At 40.4% G+C, this 22,668-nt stretch overlaps 1 protein-coding gene across 50 annotated transcripts in view; it reads left to right on the top strand.

The window, feature by feature from the left end:
- Positions 1–22,668, top strand: part of MYT1L (myelin transcription factor 1 like) — a 416,618-nt gene that overhangs the window by 271,875 nt on the left and 122,075 nt on the right. The window lies entirely within an intron of this gene.

Genomic DNA, 22,668 nt, shown 5'->3' with positions numbered 1-22,668 from the left:
CAGGGTGTATTACTATTAATCACTTTTTGTCAGTTTTAACATACACATTGTAATCCTTCCCATTCTTCCTGTCCTGTGAGTAAAGCAACCCACCTTTTCATTTTACTAACAGAGAGCTAAGACCATGAGAGATAGTGACTTACTACATTTTCTTTTAAAATATGACTGCATACCAGCCCTGAAAACCAGGTAGGGCAAATGGATTTCACTTGGAACTACGCTTCATCCCCTTAGTTTGTTGTTTGCTGTTGTTGCTGCTGTTTTTGTAAAATGTCTCCATAATTTGTTGCATGACAGACACTGACACCCAGAGCTGACGCTGAAATAAATCTTTAAAGGGCCTCAGTGCTTTTGTTTTTATTTTATTTTGCATTTAAAGAACAGCTGCTGGTTTTCAGGACAGGAGCAATGTAAGAATAGGATCCTTTGAAAAATTCAGTAACTAGAGGCCTGTCCAGACTGGCATATAGATTGGTATATGGATTGCTGTTGGTACAGTTTGGTTCAAATTGAATGATGGTGTCTAAACAGATTTCCACTTAGATTTATCCATTCTGCCCCTTTAAGAGCTGTTGCTCACCTGTCTGGTACAGCAATAGGGCATACATTCTTCTTGGCATGATTCAGCGCAGTCCTAATTATCTTATTGTATAAACTGAGCAGATGGTTACTTCGCTCCAAAATGGAGCTGTGGCCAGCCTTATTCTGTGGCATAACTGGCGAGTTGTGATATTAAAAGGAAAGATGGAGAAAACCTCTCCTCTGTCTTTTAAAAAATATTATGTCCCTAACTGACATAGTACAATTCTAATCTACTTAGGTGGACGTGTTGCTCTTTTGATATGCCACTTACTGTATTTTATTTAACAACAACAAAAAAGAAAGCCAGCTGAATGATGGTTGCCAGAACAGGCAGGGAAGGGGGCTATGTTGACTCCACGGGCTTCACCCTGACAAAGCATCACCGCCCTAGCACAGCCCCAGCCAAGGAGAAAGGCAGAAAAAATGGGGAGGGTTTACCTCCCTTCTGCCTCCTCAGCCTTTGTGCCAATGTCTTCCCTTTGTTCCAGTACAGCTGCCACAATCCTACCCTGCTGCTGCCACCTCCTTATTCGCAAGTAAACTGGGTAAACTGACTCATCAGTAAGCCAGGGAAAATTACTTGCAAGTAAACCTTACTCGTGAGTAATTAGGTACACTTCCATGCAAGTGTACCAGCAATCCAGAGACCTGGGTGGACCCTTCTCACGGGAGAATAAACATCTTCCGTTTGAAGGGAAAGGATGGCTCCAATGGAAGATCAAGCAGATGGCACTGAAGATAAGAATCTCTTGAGGGTGAACCAGACTGCGCCAACTTCCCCCATCTGGACAGGGCCTAAGGCAGGGCATATACACAGCAGGAGCCTCAACTGGAAAGGCCCCCCTTAAAGTTTGCTCACACAAGTCTTTCTGAACTGAGGATGGATTTTTCATGATCACAGTCCTTCTTAAGTATTTATGATGAACTAGAGTTAGACTCCTCCCTTTGTACTTTCCTTTGCTCCTTGTTCAGCTTCTGTTTCAGTTCTCTTCTCAACTCAGCCAGCAATGAAACAATATATTTGTCTGCATGCAGTAAGAAGTAAGAGGTTTTTTTATTCCACAGTTATGATGTTAAATAGAGCAGTATTGGGTGCCTATTGCTAAGGGGCAAATTAAAGAGATAATAAATTGATCTGGGGAAAAAATCTACCCTAAGTTACCCCTTACCTGTTTATTGTACTCCTCTATAGTAACAATCACAGTAGCTGTTTTCCTTCTGGACTACTTGATAGCAAACAACAAAAGCAGTCCTAAAAGAATAGGAACAGTGCTTTTCACACTACGGATAGGTGGCCAGTCAGCCCCCTTGGCTCTAACTCAGGCCCAATTTTTTATTTTTCTTATGTGTGCAGCTCAGTTATTAGACTTTTCAGGGTCTGTGGAGAGAAGAACCAACTCAGAAGTTCGCTGAAGGATAGGAAGAAACATCTAAAAGTCAGAAATGGGACTAGCAAGAGAGGGCCTCAATGAGGAATTCATAAAGGCATCCTGAAATTATGGTTGACAATGTTTGTTTTCTGGGGTGGCATTTAAAACTGACATGCCCAATTCAGCATGAATGCCAAGGTCGGGAACTGCTTGTTAGTACCAAAGCAGTTGAGCTCATGAAGGATCAGAGCATGGAGGATCAGGGCCACAGGAAAGAGAGAAGCTAGAGGCAAAGTCAGGCTTTTGAATCTGGTGTTCTGGGGTGGTGGGTTTGAAAAAAGGCAAGTCAACAAATCAAGTGGCATTCATCACAGAGGTCCACTTGAAGAACTACAATTACAGGTGGGTAACCTGTTGTTTCAGAAACGTGGCACATTTATGATCCATATACCAGCAGTGTCTCTGTGGTATGAAAAAGGGAGGGGATGATCAGCTGTAGCCTCACTGGCCACTTCTGCCTGCCATTTCAGGTCATCTGGAATTGCTGTTCTAAAGGTGCCAACTGTTAAAACTGTCTGGTTTGAATAGATTAGCAAAATATATTTTCATGTTGTTGCCCCTGTGCTTTGGAATTCAACAAGGATTCAAGAGGTGATATTAAGATGGGATTGATTGTTGTGGGTTTTTCGGGCCTCTTGGCCGTGTTCTGAAAGTGGTTCTTCCTAACGTTTCGCCATTCTCTGTGGCCGGCATCTTCAGAGGCCCGAAAAACCCACAACAACCATTAGATCCCAGCCGTGAAAGCCTTCGCGAATACATTAAGATGGGATTGTTTGAGCAGGCCCTTGAATGTTGGCAAACTGGTGTTCCACTACTTATATGGCAACTACCATTCATTATATGGCAATGTACATATAAACTGTCTGATTTTTTATTTGAATTTTTATCATTTATATGAAGTATTTTATTAGTTGATTTTGAACTAGTACTGTGGTGTCTGCATTCTGGGTGGCTTTGAACAGAATAATTACATTTAAATGAAAATAAATGAATCGATCAATGCAGTAAAGTTTACAATTCATGAAAGCAATAGGTAGTACTTAAAATCAGTTCTTGATGTTATACAGTTTTCAGTCATCAATGAGCTAACTATGCAGGGAACCTATTACACTGAAGAGAAAGAAAAGCACTACTATTTGAGAAATGTATTTGAACATATTCTCCGAAAAAGAGAAAGAAAACTGGTAGGAATTAGTAAACATGTCCCAGGAAATGCAAGTTATTAGTCTCCAGAATTGCAGAATGAAACTGTAGACTACATGGCCAAAGTTGTTCATGAAGCGATTCTACTAGATATCCCATGGTATATACTTTTAGAATGTATCTGAATGCCGTAGAATTTTGTTCTGGGTAAACAAATAGGGATGTGTGGATCCTTTTTTAACTTTACCATGAGATCTTTCAACAGGAGATTTTCTAGGAAAATGTTTCTGTTTTTTGTACAGAAAGTTGCACAGATTTTGCTAATTTCTTGCACAACATTTAATAGGAAGCAACAAGGTGCCGGCAAAAGTAGTTTGGATAAATTTAATGCCATTTCCCTCTGAAAAGCAAAGTGCACACCCAATAATTGCACAACTTTTGACAGAGGCAAAACAACAGATTCTGATTCTGAAATATCCAAGCATCAAGGCAATAGAGATGTTATTTATGCAAACTGTGCAGGTTACATTATTGGTGCAAGGTACACAATTAGCACAAGATATAATTGTTAATTTGATGGCACCAGAAAAGATCTCCCTGGTAGCAGGATGAGGAGAGGGAAAAAAATGAAATTCTTCATCAGAGGAGAGAAGCAAATATTTGCCTCTCTGCAAGAGGAGAAGGGGACGTCAGAGGATGAGATGGCTGGACAGCTACCAACATGAATCTGACCAAACTCCGTGAGGGCAGTGGAAGAGAGGAGGGCCTGGCGTGCTCTGGTTCACGGGGTCACGAAGAGTCGGTCATGACTTGACAACTAAACAACAACAACAACAAAGTCTTTACAGCCTAAAATTCGCTTAGTATTTTATGCAAGGATAGAAAATTTGCAGAAGAAACATCATAATTTATGTGGCAATACATGGCACTCTTGCACAGAAAGTCAGCACTGATTAAAGAAAAAATGGAGGTTGTCTCATTCTTGCTCTCCAGACAGGAAGTTGCACAGGAATGAACATTTTCCCGTTGAAGATTCCTGACCCCGCCAGAAGACAACATTCAATGGGAATGAGAACTTTAATGAGTATCTGTTATATCCCTAGCTTCTATGGATTTTACTACAGACAAAAAAAGTTGTGAATGTGTTGCTTTGGGAGTCTGGTATCTGGGGGGAAATGCACATTTTATGGAAGTATTATGTGCACTAAAAGGAATCTTTCAAAAGAAAAGCTTAGTGAAGAAAATGAGATGAACAAGTGGAGTTATCAATATTGTACTTACTCAAATGAATGGGACATTTTCTAAAGGTGATGGAAGAATCACTGCAGGGGCAACCCACTTTGGCTAAACTATGAGCATGCCAAAAAGAATGCATGCCCTACTGCTGGGCCAGAAAGGTGTGGAACGGGATCTTAAAGGGTGAGGATAGATCATTCCAAGTCGAAACACTTGCGGATGAGGTCTTTTTTCTTTTTTCAATCCAAACTATGCCCTCAGCCATCCATATATCATTTCTATATGCCAGTGTGGACAGATCCTATGTTTGGTTACAGAGCTGTTAAATGTTATTCTTTTCCTTTTAGGGAAATACTTTCTTAGTTCAGTTCTCACAGTCTAAGTCCAATAATCTATTACATGTGACTTAATTTTGAGCACATATGTTCTCTCCTTGCCTTCCCTGTCTATATGCACCCACCTTTGGTTCTACCCTAACTTATTAATCCATCATTTCCTGTGACATCTGATATAGAAAGTTGTGGTTGGATTGATGCAAACCAACCAAAATATGGAATCAGGTTCACACATTGTTCAAGCTATGGTTGATGACACTGGCTGAATCAAATCTGCATATACACAGTTTTCCACTATTTATAAAGATGTTTCCATGTATAAAGCGTCTTAAACAAAGCAAGGAACTTTAGAAAATGGTTTCTGGATCCTACAAAGTTCCCCAGCCATACTATGCACCAGTAGATGCTTCCTTCTTGATGGTGACAGTAACTTTATAGAGATTTCTGTTGGTCCCCTGGTCCTGCCACCTCTCCCTCACAGTCCCAGCATTGGTCAGCATGGCTGTCTGAACTAAAAACATACCTATTAATGATGTTCTCTTAATTCTTGCATTGCATGAAGGCCTGAAGATCTGTGTGGGCTTTGGGGGTGTATAGAGTTATGATTATAGGTGGAAAGAGTGCAAGTTCATCTACTCCTGCTTCCTGATCTTGTTTTTCTTACAAGGCCTCCTTGTCCTGATTTGCTCCCCTCTGACCTTCTTGTTCCTCTCCATTCTCTCCCCTCTCTTTCCTTTTGGTGTGAGCCTCCTTTTCACTGAGCGGCTTTTATAAATTCATAAGCCAGATAGAGCGATGAGAAAGATAGCCTTTTTGGGGTGGGGGAAATGTGGCTTGTAATCATCTTTTAATGACACAGACTTTGAAACATACAGGACATAGCCAGGAAAAGGCCCTGATGTCTCGAAAATACCACTGTCTGTTATGAGGAGGGTGCATGTCCTTGGTTCCATTTCTTTCTTCTTTCCTGGTGGAATTCTACCCCAATTTTCCTTCCTCTTGAGCTCCATGTAATGAAGTGACTTTTGAAACTTTACTTCTAGAGTTAGGATGTGTGTGGTTTCCTGCAGCTTTCGGTTTGAATCTTTTTGCCCTTCTGTCACCGATGTTTCTATATGTCTCAATAATATACCATAAAAATCCACCTTGATGTGCATCTATGAGGGCTGCATCAAAATTCTTATTAATGCCAATTTACCAATATGCAGGAGCTTATGTGAGCATCAGTTCATCAGCACATAGAATGATTCTTGAGGCAGTTTTCATAGGAGTTTAGCAATATACATTCAGATTTGCAATGAGCTGAACTGAAAGCTGTGGTAAACCTCACATGCATGGTTCAGAAGTGGAAGGCAAAGAGAACAGTAGAACTTTCCTGATGGATCAGTTCCAGTTTGGTTCTAGGAACATGGCCACTAGGGAGAGCCAGAGACCATGCCCTGTAAAATGTTCATTAAGAGAGTGTTCACTATAATCTGTGTTTTCCAGCATCTATGTGGGGTGTGTGTGCTTGGAACCAATTCCCTACTGATCCTACTGACGTCATCCTTTCAGTGACATAGCTGTAGGGCTGAGGGGTTAAAAGTCCACCACTGGAGAGTCTTTTTCACCTCTTAGTTCTATAATTGCTCTTGGGGAGGTAGATGATTATTGGTGAAATCAGTATTAGAAAGGGAAGAATTAAATCTTTCCTTCCTGCATGCATGGAAGAGCCCAATTTAAAAAATTGCTGTAAAAACATATCTGCTATAGCTGTATAGTTGAGCCTATATATGCTAGTAAAAATGCTTAAGAATATAGTTTAGCACATGCATTTAGCTTAGAATCGGCTTCCGGTTGAGGTGTGCCTGGCCCCTTCCTTTTCAATCTTTAAGAAGTTGCTAAAAATGATGTTTTTCAAAGAGGGTTTTGATGGCATCCTCTAAGGATTATCAAATTCGCAGCTTGTCTTACTTTTGTCCAACACTTGTGGTGTGCCTGGTTCTTGCCATTGATGGATTTATTTTCATTTTTATTATTTCATCTTATTGTTTACTGCTTATTTTTATTGTTATATATCATACATGATTAGTTTTCTTGTTAACAGGGTAGAGTGGTGGTGTCTTCCACTAATTGGTCTGTATAAAAGTTGAATGAATGAATCGATTGATTGATCGATCGATAGATAGATAATTGAGGGGGGATATAATACTCCTTTTTAAACATTTGAAGGGTTGTCGTGTAGAACTTGGAGCAAGGTTGTTATTTTTCCCTGCAGCACCACACAGTAGTACCTGAGCTAATGGAATGAAATGGAAAGAAAAGAGATTCTGCTAAATATTAAGAAGACCTTCCTGCCAGGCAGAAGTGTTCAACAATCCAATGGTCTGTCTTGAAAAGAAATGGTCTCTCCTTCCCTTGAGTTTTGTTTTGTTTTTGAACAGATATTCGTTTACCATCCTGCTTCAAAGGGGTTGGATTTAATAACCCTAAAACCTCTTCCAACTCTACAATCCCATGGTTCTCTTATGTGGAGAGGCTAGTGTTGTTAGGACACAAATAGTGCATTAATGATGCAACAACCTTTTCTATCTCCATCATAATACGTACTTAAGTACATAAGTGAACGCTACGATAGAAACACCACTGCACATAGTGGAACCACACAAAGTAAGTTGAGTCCATCTTTCCAAGATGGCAGTCTAGAGGGATTCTGCTTCATCTGTTCTGTTGCTCTGGCACTTTAAGATCCCTGAAGAGGTGCAAAATACAGATTGCCACTTCTTTATCTATGCCAGGAAAAAGTTGAATGTGCCCAGATTTCATTTGGCCTTTAACCAGGGCATGTAAGAAAGTTCAGAAGTGTCTCACTAATCATTGTTTGAGCCAAGAGAAACCTATTCTTTCTCAAAAGAGAACTTTTGCTGGCCGATATCAGGAATGTGGAAACAAAGCTCCATGAGCTATATGAACATGACCTTTGAGAGACGTACTGTCTTCAAGATCTGTTTTATGAACAGACCACTGTGAGGCAGGAAGGCAAGGGTAGATGAAGCTTTTGTTGAAGTACCCCCTACCTTCTGTTTTGATTCAGCGAGGAGCACATGGCTTTTTCTCTTTTCTGTGAAGTGGGAAGGATGCTCTCTACCAATGAAGGAAACAGAAAGCTAAATATACCACTGTTTAAAAACCTCCAATGAAGAAGAGCCCACCATCTTCTAAGCCAGCTCTTACCACCAGGAAGTGTTCCAATATTTATTTGAAACTTCATTTCTGGTCATTTGAATTCACTGCTTCAGGTTCTACCCTTTAAAGCAGCCAAGAACAAATTTACTCCATCTTCAGGTATTCGAAGAGGGCTGTAATACTTCTCTTCTCCATACTAAACATACCAGCTCCCTTAAATATTCCTCACAGGGCTTCGTTTCTACTATCTTTGTCATCCTCTTTTAAATATGTACTAGCTTTTAAATATCCTTTTTGAACTTCCATGTCCAGAATTTGTTACAACATTCCAGGTGAAGTCAGGCCAAAGCAGAGCAGGAAGCAGGATACTTACATACAAAATACTAGGGGGGGGGGGAGGAGACATTAAGGCAATTGAGCACAAGAACATTTCCTGTACATTAGGTAGGCAATCATAAAGGCAGATAGGGTGTAATGGCGAGCTTACATTAGAGAAATAAGCAATAGACAAGAACATCTTAATTTTCTCATAGAAAGAAATCTGAAGGAACAGAAAAGATTGTGGAAACGGTATTTGGCTTGAACAAGTTTCAAGCGACTAGGACAGTATCCTGCCACACAGTTCTGCCTGTCCAATGGGGTTGACATTACCAGCTGCAGCAGAGTAAAGAGTTTCTGTGGCAATATCAAAGCACATTTGACTTTATATCAATCTGCATGAGTCAGGCATACCCCAAAACTGAAAAATGAACTCTTTAACTAGCAGCATACTGCAGCTCGTGACATCAGTTCCTTTGCACAGGTGGAGCTATGTAGCAGGATACTGTCCATTAATTACACTTCAAGCTATTGAGTAAGAAAGTACAAAAAAAGAAGAAGAGAGAAATGCAGTCTGACGTTGGGTTTTCAAACGCATCTTAATAAATATGGAGCATTTTTAAAGGATTACATTTTCACTAAAGCTACAATACACAATGCAGTAGGACTCCTCTATCCATGGGATAGGTATCCATGGTTTCACTTATCCACAGCCCAAAAATATTAAAAATATTAAAAGTGAACATCCCAGAAATACATATTTCCACAATGTCATTACCAGAACTGGCCATAGAGGGTTCACTTTTATTGGTAGTTTTCGGTGACCATGGGAAGGGCTTAGAATTGATCCCCCATGGATATGGGGATCCTACTCCAACACCTTGAGTCACCCGGACGCCACAGTGCTCCACAATGTTACCAAAACTACACAAAGTTGCGCACTTGTACTTGCATGCCAAACCTGCAAGGTAGGAGTGTGAAAGATAAAGGGATCTAGTAGATGCACAAAGAAAGCCTTTCTTTAGTACCAGTTAACCCTCTAGTCTCAAAAGAAGCAAAAAGGTAAAAGTTCCCCTTGACATTTTTAGTCCAGTCGTGTCGGACTCTAGGGGGCAGTGCTCATCCCATTTTTCAAGCCGTAGAGCCGGTGTCATGTGGCCAGTGTGACTAAGGAACGTCGTTTTACCTTCCCACCGAGATGGTACCTATTTATCTACTCGCATTTGCATGCTTTCGAACTGCTAGGATGGCGAGGAGCTGGGATAAAGCGACGGGAGCTCACTCCGTCGCGTGGATTCGATCTTACGACTGCTGGTCTTCTGACCCTGCAGCACACAGAGGCTTCTGCGGTTTAGCCCGCAGCGCCACCACGTCCCTCTGTGAATTTCTGTTATTATTTTATTCAAGATACTGCAAAAGGATTTTATAAAAGAGAGTTCAAGCAGTTATAAAAACATAGTTCCAAAAACTTCAAAAATAGTTTAAAAACCTCTTAAGCAAATACGCATTCAAAATGTTTAGAGAAGAAGGGCAATTCCCATTTTAAAAAAAGAAAAGAAAGCTAACTACCTTAAGCTACTTACATGAGAGTGTCATCCCCAGAATATGTGCAGAAAGTAACAAGTAGTAAGTTATCATAACACTCTCCACAGAGAAGCTAGGCTAAAGTAATACCATTATTATACCTATCATCCATCTTCCAGAACTTTTGAGTTGATTCCACCAATCAGGTCCCAAGTTGCCACAAATCTTCTAGAAAAAAAAGTAGCTTTTCCCAAAGTACCTTTCTTTCTTCCCCCCCCCCTTTTGTTTTCTAGTTGAAACTAGTTCTCCCTTAATTAACTTGGTGCCAAGAAAGAGTGTTTTATGATCTTGAAGATTCTTTCCCAGGAAAATAACACAGCTGGTTTGACCTCTCAATTAGCAGCCACTTTCTCCCCCTTCTTTCCAGCTGTTCAACCCAGGTACACAGTTGGCCTTGATTTCACAGGGCAACTGAACCCTATCATCTCCTCATTTGGGGATGATAGCCACCTTGGGAGAGGTGTCAGGATAAAAATATTTTAAATAAATAAAATAAATAATTTTGCCACTCTCTTGACAGATTCTGTTTTATATTGCTTGCAAACTTTCCTTGGCCTCATGCCAGCAAAATTTACTACTTTTTTCTTTTTCTTCAAATCAGAAATGTTTAACATCTCAATCCTCTAACTGTTAGAATCAGAATATTACACACCTGAATGATTCCTAACCAACCATGCAAGAGATTGAATGATGTCTTACAGTTTAGCCTGAATGTGAGTCTTGTATCCCTGATTTAGCTGGATTTTTTTAATCCTTTCGTTTTTGTTCTCTCTTTTTTTTTTTGGTTAGCAATTTGCATTATTTTCTTATAGTATTCACACCTTTACTTTTTTTTCATATTATTCCCCCCACCCCTTGTTTGGACAAAGCATTAGCTATACAGTACTGCAAGTGGTTCATGAAAATGAATCTGTTGATGTGTCTAGATTAGATACAGTGTTCAGGTTTGTATGAAATTAATCTTGAGGACAATGCTGTACATTTATTCTGTGATTATTCTTGATTTGGAATCAATAGTGGATCATCCTGGACCTGTATTGGCAATGTCATTAAATTATTGTTAATTTCATACTTCAATTCCCGTAGACAAATGAATTTGACTTGAATTATGCAGTGTGTTACTGTGAAGTGGTCTCTAGCAGGTCTGTATCTAGATGCTTATCATATGATTATTATTTAAGTCAGACAAATGTACCTTGTTACCAGGAGATAATGAGTGTATCAAAAGGATTGTGCATTTCTTGTTTCCATACATATTCCTCCCTATTCTTTCCCTTATTTGCCTTAATTATCACAAACTGTTATGTCTGTGTCAGTGCTAAGTGTGATCAGTGGTAAATATCATAAACAACATTTGCAAATGCAAACCATGGTTTTATAAACCCGTTGGGAGTGGGGAAACTGGTTAGCATTAGCCATGATTAGTACAGACACAGATGCTAAGGGCTTCACACAACAAGATGCTGATTCCGTATCTAAAAAGAGTGCGTCCTTGAAAGAAAAAGGTGGTTTATTCTTGCGTGGACATGCCTCCATCTGCATTTGGCAAATTAGTTCTCTTTTGATTTGCAATTGATTGTGCAAATAAAGATGTGTGAAAAGGAATACAGCATGATGTGCATGTTTGCTACCTGAAAGATTTGCATGTTTGGAGGGATCACGCTGTAAGACCTTAACATCAAATGCCTTAACATGTGACGTCATCCTGGTTAAAACACCCTGCAGAGAGAGAACGTGTTTATGCCAGACGAGGTCATGGCATACCTCCAAGACCCAGGGGAGCTTCTACCTCAGGCTTTTATTGTCTGATCACCTTGTAACACACCTGGTGCCAACAATCAAAATACATCATTCTTCTATTCTGTCTTTTCCTTCTTCTTTTGCCTTTCTGTGCAAACTAAAAGGGAAAAAAAAGATGGAGGAAGTGATGGGAAAACATGAGAGAGTTGCAAATGGGAGACAACCTCGTGGGGGGTTCCCCATATAATTCTGTGAACAAATCCCAGACTGCATAATAATAAACTTATCTGGAAGCAGCTGTTGTCTTCCACCTGCAATCATCCTGTTCCTTCCCACAGATTGTTGTCTTTTTTCGTACAACACAGAAGTCTGTTAAGAAAGGAAAGACCGTAGCTGCACAGTGTCCTTTGACTAGGAGTGTTGGGATCCCTCCTTTTGGGAGTGTCATTATTTATAGTTTGGATCTCTCTGGAAAAAGAAGCTTCAAAAAAGAAAAGCAATATAAGAGTCTTCTGTGAAAGAACTCTGAATAGACTTTGAAACACTTGAGTTTAAGCTGGGCTCTTAATATCATCTAAACACCTATCTCCGTTGTCTCTAGACAATAACCGTTGGCTTTCTTTGTTCATGAAATGTATGTTCAGTGAATAAGCATGTGAATTTTATGTGATACTGCTCTCAACACCTCAAATTTGTTTGTTATCTACTTAACTGTTCACCTTGAATTCAACTGTTGAGTTCAAATATGCCTTAGCAGAAGACCTATCACTGCGTTGTAGATTCTCTGGCAAATTTTTCACAACTCTTTAAGGATAATGTAGCTCTGTACAGTTATAAACTGTAACATTGACAGCTTCCCCCCAATATCAGTGCTCTTGACAACAGCATCTTCCTGCTTCCCTTTAACACTACAGCCCTTTAAAGACAGTCTTGTTGTAACTGCCGAAGTACAATTGCACAGTGTTTGCTCTTGCACTATTTTGTCTAACTTGTACAGAAATCTATCTATTCTCTCAATTCTAGCACCATCCAACACTTCCCATAAGATGAATTCAGAGGCCACATATGCACAGTGTATTAAAATGTACACTGGAGGAATGATTTACAGCAACTCTCACACAGCATTGCCACCTTCAGTAACTATTCCTGTGCTACTCACCTCATCTTTCTATTGACCAATATTTTCTGCAGTAGCTAAAATTGCTCATGGTCTTTTCCTTAATGACTCTGCTCTCTCTCTCTCTCTTCTTTGTGAAAGACTTTTAGGAACAAATTAGACATCACACAGAGTTCTGTATGTCTCCACAGTTGGGAAATTAAAATGGAATTAAAACAGACCCTAGTTTTATTGAACTGAAAGAATAGTAAACTAAGACAACGTCTCCTGGGCCTGAGTGTTAAATCTTATTTTGTTCCTGTTGTTTATGCATAGCCTATAGTATACATTGAGTATTATCAGATTCATTTCTGAATAAGCATCATGGAAGTTTAAGTCTCTAAAGAAAGATGCTGGAGACCCTTTGTAGTAGTAAGTCCTATGAAGTACCATCCATTGCTTCTTTAATGATTTGAATGTACTGATACATCAATTATTTCTCTTCAGAGGCAACTTTCCAATTAATAGCACACCCAACTGATGACAGTGCCTTTTATTTCACCAATCTCTAATTTATGGTGTGAATATCAAGTAGAACTGTATTATACGCCTTGCTGAAGTCCAAATTATGGAGCATTCGTTATGGGCTCCTTATCAACCAGCCTGCTCGTCTTGAAAATACCCAAGCTTAAACTGAAGAAAGTAGGAAAAATCACTGGACTAGTCAGGTATACAGTAATCTAAACCAGATCCCTTATGAATACACAGTGGAAGTGAAGAACAGATTTAAGGAACTCGCTTTGGTAGACGGAGTGCCTGAAGAACTTTGGGTAGAGGCTCGGAACATTGTACAGGAGGCAGCAACAAAAACCATCCCCCCCCCCCAAAAGGAAATGCAAGAAAGCCAAGTGGCTGTCCAACGAGGCCTTACAAATAGCAGAGAAGAGAAGGGAAACAAAATGCAAGGGAGATAGGGAAAGTTACAAAAAATGGAATGCAGACTTCCAAAGAATAGCAGGGAGAGACAAGAGGGCCTTCTTAAATGAACAATGCAAAGAAATAGAAGAAAATAATAGAAAGGGAAAAACCAGAGATCTGTTCAAGAAAATAAGAGATATTAAAGGAACCTTTAGTTTAAAGATGGACATGATAAAGGACAAAAATGGTAGGGACCTCACAGAAGCAGAAGACATCAAGAAGAGGTGGCAAGGTGGAAGAGGTCCTGATGTTGGGAAAGAGTGAAAGGAAGAGGAGAAGGGGACGACAGAGGACGAGATGGCTGGACAGTGTTATCAAAGCTACCAACATGAATTTGACCCAACTCCGGGAGGCAGCAGAAGACAGGAGGGCCTGGCGTGCTCTGGGCCATGGGGCCACGAAGAGTCGAGCACCACTTAATGACTAAACAACAACAACAACCTGTTTGAACAGCTACCTGTTTTCAGACCTTAAATGCATTTCCTAACAAAGTGGGCATAATTATTAGCAGAAAGAATACTGACTTCTCTCTTTCCATTTAGTAACCTATGATGTAGTGAAAGTGGTATTTTAAAATTACGTTATTATAATATAACAAGAATCTTGTTTTATTTCATTGAGAACATAATATTTCCTATAGACCATTTTCAGATAATATAATGTGACTTTCAAGTTGCTTCCGACTTATGGTGACCCCGTGAATCAGTAATTTCTAGGAAGTCCTGTTGTCAACAGCCCTGCTTCTTTTTTTGCAAAGCTCAAGACTGTGACTCCCTTTATTGGGTTAGTCAATTTCTTTTTTTTTTTTTTTTTTTTGGTCTTCCTTTTATTTTTGCTCCCCTATTTTCCCAGCATAAAATTCCAGTCTTATCTTCTTAGGATGCACCCACAGTACAATAACCTCAGTTTAAACATTTTTCTTTCTAGTGAGAGTTCAGGCTTTATTCAATCTAGAATACACTTAATTCATGTTTCTCATGGTCCATGATATTCACAAAGATCTTCAACATCATATTTCAAATGAATCAACTATATTCTTCTAAGTCTTCTTCACTGTCTTTCACATCCATACGTGTGATTGGGAATATCAAAGAGTAGATTATCATCATCTTGGTTTCCAGTGACACATCCTTGTATTTGAGTACCTTTCCTAGCTCCCCTTCCAATTCTCAATCTTCTTCTTCACTGCTGTCCCTATCTTGCTTGATGATTGAATTGAGGTACGAGACATGTTCAACAACTGTAATTTATTCATTATCAACATTAAAGTTATATAATTGGTTTGTACACATGATTTTTGTCCTGTTAATATTCAGCTGCAGCCCTCTTTTATGTGGCCATAGAAAGTACTAAACACCATGCAGAGATACAGTATCAGAATGAATGGGAGAGACCTAGAAGGAAGATGAATACTCTTGTTCCAAAAGCTGCCAGATTTAAATGTGATTCAAGCAAGCAAGAAGTGACGGCCCATGGTCCACCAAATGAGTTTTTGTTTTAATATGTTCATTTTTTTAAAAAAAATTGTTGTGTAGTATATTTTTGTTATTTCCTGGAAATTCTCCAGAGTAGTGGCTTGTCTACTAAATGAGTGGGGTACGAGTTTAAATAAATAAATAAGTAAATAAATAAATAAATAAAGAAGTGTTCTGGGATTGAATTCTGCCCATTTCTTCTCTTGTGTCCAGGCAAAAAGCAGGTGGGTGCATGTAACATACAGCTCTGCTCTCACCTGTCCATCACAGCTGAGCAGGGGAACATCAGCCAATGAGAGGACAGAGGGTGGTGCAGAAGGGGGAGGAGCTGGATTATATAAGGGGTGTGTGTGATGTGTGAGAGTGTTTTAGAGAGTTTTGGAGTTTGGGAGATGAGAGAAATTGGTTGAGAGAGTGAGATAGATTTGTGAGAGATAGTCAGTGAGGGAAAAATCTGTGTGAGGTACATTAAATGAGAAACTTGATTTACAACTTGATTTACTACCTGTGATTCACTCCTTTTTATTTTGTCAAATCAATAAACAACGTTTTGTTTTAGAAGAAACATTTGTCCTTTGTGATTACTGAATAAAGTTGGTGGCAGCAGTTTGAAGAAGAGTAGTGAGCACTCTGGGAGGCCTGAGTTGACAGAGGCTTTAGAGTGGCCCGCTACATAAATTGGTGTCCAGCGTGTGGGATACGTGTGGTCCAGTATAGCCTTGGACTGGAGTGGAGCCCAGAGCAGGGATCTTTAGTCAGGGAGTCTGAGTGGACGAGTGGGTAACCTCGTAGGACTTGTCTCATGGGGAGCAAGTCTAGTAGGGGGGCTCTGAAGCTCAGATTGGGGACTAAGATAGGGACTCTGGCTCTGTGGTAACGATTTCTGGGGAGTGAGTTGCCCAAAGCAGAATCTGTGGCAGGTTGGCTAGCTTGTCTTGAGTTCAAGGGAGAGCTCCGAGGGGACAAAGCGGAGCCAAGGGCAGATAAGCTGAGGGGACTCAAAGACAGCTAATCCTAGGACAGGGTGAAGCTGTGGGTTTGAGTGGTTTTGTTGCCTGAGGCAGAGAAAAAAGCTCTGTCTGTGGCGAAAAGCCTAGCTGGGGGCAGGGGCCTAGACACTGTAGCTAGCTTGCCAGTGGATGAGTGCTGGAAGCTAAGTTGTAACACAGACACCCACTGACAGGAAAAAAGTGGACTTTTAAAATTAAGGCTTGCAAATTGAATTATAAGCCTGAAGATAGGATAATGCCTTTAACTAGGGGAAAGAAAGCTGAGCAAGCGCCTTGTGTAATGGCAGCTGGGTCAGATAATGAAAATGGGGATTTTGAGGAAGGTTTTACGTCAGATCAGGAGAGAGAAACCTCAACGGAAGACCCAACAGAATTCAGAAAGTTGGAATTGGCTCACGCACACGAATACGGGTTGAAACAAATGGAGCTAGAAATGATGGCCAAGGCTGAGGAGAGACAAATGGAGGAAAGACTGAGGCAGAGAGAAATGGATGCTAAATTAGAGAAAGAGAGAATGGCTTTTGAACTTAGGAAACTAGAACTGGAAGTTCAGGCCAACAATAACAATAACCAATGGCAGAGATGATTCTGAGGGAATACAGTTGTCAAAGGCAGACCTGAAAAGATTCCCAGTCTTTAGGAAGGGAGATGATCCGGAATCATTTCTGGTGATGTTTGAGAGAGCATGTGAAGATTTTTATGTGAAGGAATCTGAAAGAATGATAGTGTTGAGATCCCAAATTAGTGGAGGCCTGGCTGAGATATATGCGGGGATGCCTATAGAATTAATTAAAAATTATGAGGAATACAAAAAGTTAGTTTTTGCCCAGTATGGCATAAATTCAGAACATCTGAGACAGAAATTCAGGGCTCTGACCAAGAAACCTGATGAATCTTATTCTCAGTTTGGGGCAAATTTGACCAGGTACCTGGATAAATGGATTCAACAGGAGAAAGTTCAGACAGTACAAGACCTTAAAACCTTATTGGTCTTGAGCAGTTTTATTCTCTCTTACCTGGAGAACTGAAATATTTAGTCAGGGACAAGAAACCCAGAAATTTACAAGAGGCAGGGGAGGTTGCTGATTTTAATTCCCAGATTAGGAAACCCAGCTCTTCTGAGGGAAAAGTTTTGAGGAAGGTTTGGGAGGACACAAATAAGTATCCCAGGGGACAATTTAAGAACCAGCAGAAGGTCGGGGGCCATTTTGTGGGCAGGCCTTCAGATCAGAACCAAGCCAGAAACCAAAATTTGGAGGGAAAAGGAGTTAAGGGTGCTGGGAATGATCAACTGAACTTTTGGACTTGTTTCCGGTGTGGGGGAAAGAGCCATATTGCATCCCAGTGTGGTAGAAAGAGAGAATTTGGGTCACAAAAAGGAAATTTAAGTAAGCCTAAAGCTGTATACTGTGTGCAGCAGGAATAGGCTAATCCACCAAGGGAGGAGTCAGTCGCTATGACAACACAAGCTGAGCTCTCTACACAAGCTGATAATATTGAACCTGATTTTCCTTTGGCAGAAGTTAGACATTGCTTTTTTGATTAAAACAGACCAAGAGTTATTTCAAACGGCTGGGGACAATATTTATATCTTTGATAATAAATACATGGCTCTGAGAGACTCGTGTTCACAAGTCACCCTATGTCACCCTGATATAGTCCCTCAGAAATACATCTTAAAAGGGGAAAACATGGCTGTGAAGGGGATTGGAAAAGAAGCTGTCATTTTGCCTGTGGCTGAGATACCCATTAGGTACCAGGGATGGGAAGGACCTTGGAGAATTGGAATTTCTTCACAGGTGCCAGCAGCAGTTTTAATTGGAAATGACCTCTCTGAGCATGTAAAGAGGGTTTTAGTTATAACACTTTCCCAACAAGAAAAAGCCGAGGCAGCTGAGGAAGGGAGTGACAGTCAGAGGCAGGGAATGCCTCACAGTATGAACTCAGCTGAGATATTTCAACGTAATATTCCCCAAAGCAATACGTTCAGTCAGGAACAGAAAGCAGATTCCACACTGAAAAAATGGTTTGAGAACACTTCTGAAGTAAGGTTAACCCCTGAAAGACCTGAAAGGTTCCACCTTGAACAGGACTTGTTGTACAGAGAGGCTTTAAGGAACCCCAAGAAGGGGGGGGGAGATCTTCAAAGACAGTTAGTGGTTCCTTTGAAATATCACCAGCAAATATTAGAAAGGGGACACTCAGATGTATTTTTTGCTCATCTAGGCATTAATAAAACCAAGCAAAGAATATCACAAAATTACTGGCCTGAGATGGGAAGGCAGATTAAAAATTTCTGTCAGAGTTGTGATGTTTGTCAAAGACAGGGTAATAGCAATGATAAAACCAAAGCAAAGCTATGCCCTTTACCAGTAATTTCTACCCCATTCCAACGCATTGGTGTGGATATTATAGGACCATTGCCTAGAGTCACCCAAAGAGGGAACAGATTTATTCTGACCATTGTGGAGCATGCCACACGATACCCAGAGGCCATTCCTCTGAGGAATATTGAGACTCATACTGTGGCTGATGCTTTGCTGAGTTATATGAGTCGAATGGGCTTCATGTCAGAAATAGTAACTGACTTAGGAACATCTTTTACCTCAAAGCTCATGCAGAGACTGTGGCAAATATGTGGGATCAAACATCTAAATACTTCCTCATATCACCCGCAAACTAATGGCCTTACAGAGAAATTTAATGGTACCCTGATGCGCATGATTAGGGCCTATTCTACTGAGAATCCTTACAATTGGGATCAGAGAATACAACTTCTGTTATATGCATATAGGTCTGTACCCCAAGACAGTATAGGATTTAGTCCTTTTGAATTGCTGTTTGGGAGAAAAGTGAGAGGACCCCTTGACTTACTTAGACAAAGTTGGGAGAAAATACAAGGGTCTGATCCTGAGAACGTAATAGCATATTTAGACAACCTGATGAACACTCTAAAAAGAAATTTAGAGCTGGCTGCTGAGAATTTACAAGGACAGAAAAATAAGCAAAAAGCCTGGTATGACAGGAAAGCCAGAGAAAGAAGTTTTAATCCTGGAGATGAGGTGCTTGCGCTAAGACCACTCAAAGGGAACAAATTACAACTAAATTGGGCAGGACCATTTAGAATTATTGCCAAAATGAACGACCTTAATTATGTCATTAAGGAAGATGGGGAACCAGGCAGGAGGGTGGTTCATGTAAATATGATCAAACCACATTATAGGGAGGAGAACAGAATGCTGTTTGCCATGAAGGAAGCTGACAATGAGAAACATGACTTACCCTATTTGGAAGGGAGGGGAAAAGCAAGATATAACCCTGATGATGTCAAAGTTAGCCCTGTGCTTTCCCCTGAGCAACAAAACGAATTGAGGGCCTTGCTAGGGAGATACCGGCAGGTTTCTTTCAGCAAGCCAGGGTTGGCCCAGGGAGTGGTGCACAAAATTGATACTGGAGATGCACCCCCACCAGCTGTTACTTCTTGTAGTGCTACTGACCTAACACGCAAGAAGAGTGCAGATAGTATCCAGTGGACCAGCAGCTGCGAGGAGGCGTTCACGAAGCTGTCGGGGACGGTGATGACCAATCCAGTCATAAGAGCTCCAGATTGCCAGCGCGAGTTCACCATCGTCACCAATGCGTCCTGGTTAAGAGCCATGCTGAGCCAGAAGGACAACGACGGAGAACATCATCTCGTGACGTATGTGAGCGAAAATCTACAGGCGGGTGAAGAACAGCTTTCTAGTGGACTATCAAAGCCAACAACAGCAACCTGATGAGATGGGCTTTGATCCAGCAGGACTTTGATTTTGAGGTTCGAGTAATTAAAGGGACTCAGAACAGTGCTGCAGAGGCCCTCTCTAGAAGACCAGAAGACTGAAGAAGAAAAGAATGGACTCTTAGAATGGTGAAAGTAATAAAAGTTTGTTGTACATATAACCATTGATATATGTTATTTGTTATGTAAGCATACGAAATTGAATGTAAGTAATTTTTTTGTTGTAGTCTATTATTAAGCATATGCATGAATGAAATTTGAAAATGTTAATGAATGTAGTAGAATAACATGCAGGTAAGAGGTTACTTAATGTTTATGCAAATGTTTGTTAAATGTAATAGTGTTATTGGGATAAATGTACAGTGGTGCCTCGCTTAACGTTTGCTTCGTTTAACGTTTTTTTCGCTTAACGTTTATTTTTTCAGAGGCAGATTGTGCTTCGTATAACGTTTTTCCCTATGGGCGATTTTCGCATAGCGTTTTTGGGACCATGCTTCGCTTAACGTTTTTGGTTTTAGGTCCCCTGCTTCGCTTAACGTTTTTTTTGTTTTCAATTTAAAAAGTGTCTTAGAAGGGTCCAAAACGGTTCTAAATGCTTGGATTCGTTAGAGGACCCCTTAAGTCATGTGCAAACCTGATTTGGCTTTGATCTGACGTTTCGTTAATTTTTTGTGAATTTTTGTTTTTTGGCCCATAGGAACCAATGGACCTGTCAAAATCTGACAGCTCCATGCTTTCCTATGGGGGAGAAAACAATTTACAAAAAATTAACGAAAGTTCAGATCAAAGCCAAATCAGGTTTGCACACAACTTAGGGGGTCCTCTAACGAACCCAAGAATTTAGAACAGTTGCTGAGTCTTCATTAATTTTTTGTGAATTTTTTCTTCCCCCATAGGAAATAATGGAGCTGTCAGATTTTGACAGCTGTCAAAAGTTGGGGGAAAAAATTCACCATTAATTAACGAAAAGTCAGATCAAAGCCAAATTAACTTTTGCATCCGTTTTAGAGGGTGCAGAAGCTAATCCAAGCATTTAAAACCATTTTTGACCCTTTTATGACACACTTAATTTTGCAAAAATTGACTTCGCAAAGCCATTGAAACCTATTGAGTCAGCTACAATACATTCCAATGGAGGATACATTGTATCGTTTAACGATGTTTCCTATGGGTTTTTTCGCTTAAGGACGGCAATCCGTGCCTATTGGAACGGATTAACTGGTTTCCAATGCATCTCTATGGGAAATGGTGTTTCGCATAAAGTTTTTTTCGCATAAGGTTTTTTTTTTTGGAACCAATTAAAAACGTTATGTGAGGCACCACTGTATTGTTGTATTGCTCCTCGTTGTTCATGAGAGGAAAGCACTTTAGCTTTCCCCCATGAAACAACTTGTTAAGGGGGGAGGTATTGTAACATACAGCTCTGCTCTCACCTGTCCATCACAGCTGGGCAGGGGAACATCAGCCAATGAGAGGACGGAGGGTGGTGCAGAAGGGGGAGGAGCTGGATTATATAAGGGGTGTGTGTGATGTGTGAGAGTGTTTTAGAGAGTTTTGGAGTTTGGGAGATGAAAGAAATTGGTTGAGAGAGTGAGATAGATTTGTGAGAGATAGTCAGTGAGGGAAAAGTCTGTGTGAGGTACATTAAATGAGAAACTTGATTTACAACTTGATTTACTACCTGTGATTCACTCCTTTTTATTTTGTCAAATCAATAAACAATGTTTTGTTTTAGAAGAAGCACTTGTCCTTTGTGATTACTGAATAAAATTGGTGGCAGCAGTTTGAAGAAGAGTAGTGAGCACTCTGGGAGGCCTGAGTTGACAGAGGCGTCAGAGTGGCCTGCTACAGTGCAAAACTTACATGAAGTAATACACTTCTCCCATTCAACCACCCTGGGGTTAGGGGCGCTGGACACCTATGTAGTTCAAAATCAGTGTATAACTCCATGTCCCCCAAAACATAAATAAAAAACCTAAACAGTTGATTAACACACACCTACAGAGCACTTCTCTCGATCAGGGTTCCATAGCATTGACAATCCTTTCCGTAGAGGGCTGTGCGTAATGAGCCTTGAAGATTCTTATGACCTCCTGATCTGGAGGCTGAATTAGAGATGTTCTGTTTGAGGGCACATAGCCCACTTTGATGCCTCCAGTGTTGAACTCATGGGGTTCTGTGTGGCCATGGGCACAGTATTTATTGAATATTTATTTATTTGGTGGGGGAAAAAATTCTATGTGCAAGCAAAAGTGTGCTGTTCAGATGCATACAATTCAAGGATATTGGTATTTTGACCCTGAAGACGTTCGTTCTCTTCCTGCACTCAGTGAATCTATGTCTGCTGCAGTGGGCATAGGATCATTCCCCATGCACTCCTTGCTCCCATCACTGGAGGAAGGAACTTCAAATCTCTGCGTGTTCAGGGTGAAAATCTGAAGAGAGCTAGTGAGCACATTTGTCCTGTTGAATGTATGTAGGCCTCATGTTTTCTCTGTGGGAATTATAGAGCAAAAATGTGATGGTGGGGGGGAAGGCTGGAATATCCCATCCTTTTTTTAAAAAAAAAAGGTTATGGAGAAGTAGTCTAACCCAGATATTTCTTCCTGACTTGCCTGATTCCTAAGTATGTGGGGGAAAGGGGTCATATACATTCACTTGGGAGCATTCCATTAAACTCAATAAGGCTTCCTTCTGAGTGGAAGAAGAATGCAGAGACTTCCATCTGAGTGGATGTACAGTATACAGTTTTGTGTTATGATTTAGTTAACTGATATTTACAGCTCAGGGATGTTATG

Source organism: Pogona vitticeps, chromosome 1, assembly GCF_051106095.1.
Source record: "Pogona vitticeps strain Pit_001003342236 chromosome 1, PviZW2.1, whole genome shotgun sequence".
In the NCBI taxonomy this organism is placed as follows: Eukaryota; Metazoa; Chordata; class Lepidosauria; order Squamata; family Agamidae; genus Pogona; species Pogona vitticeps.
The sequence above is the reverse complement of the archived record's forward strand: the minus strand, read 5'-3'. Positions and strand labels throughout refer to the sequence as shown.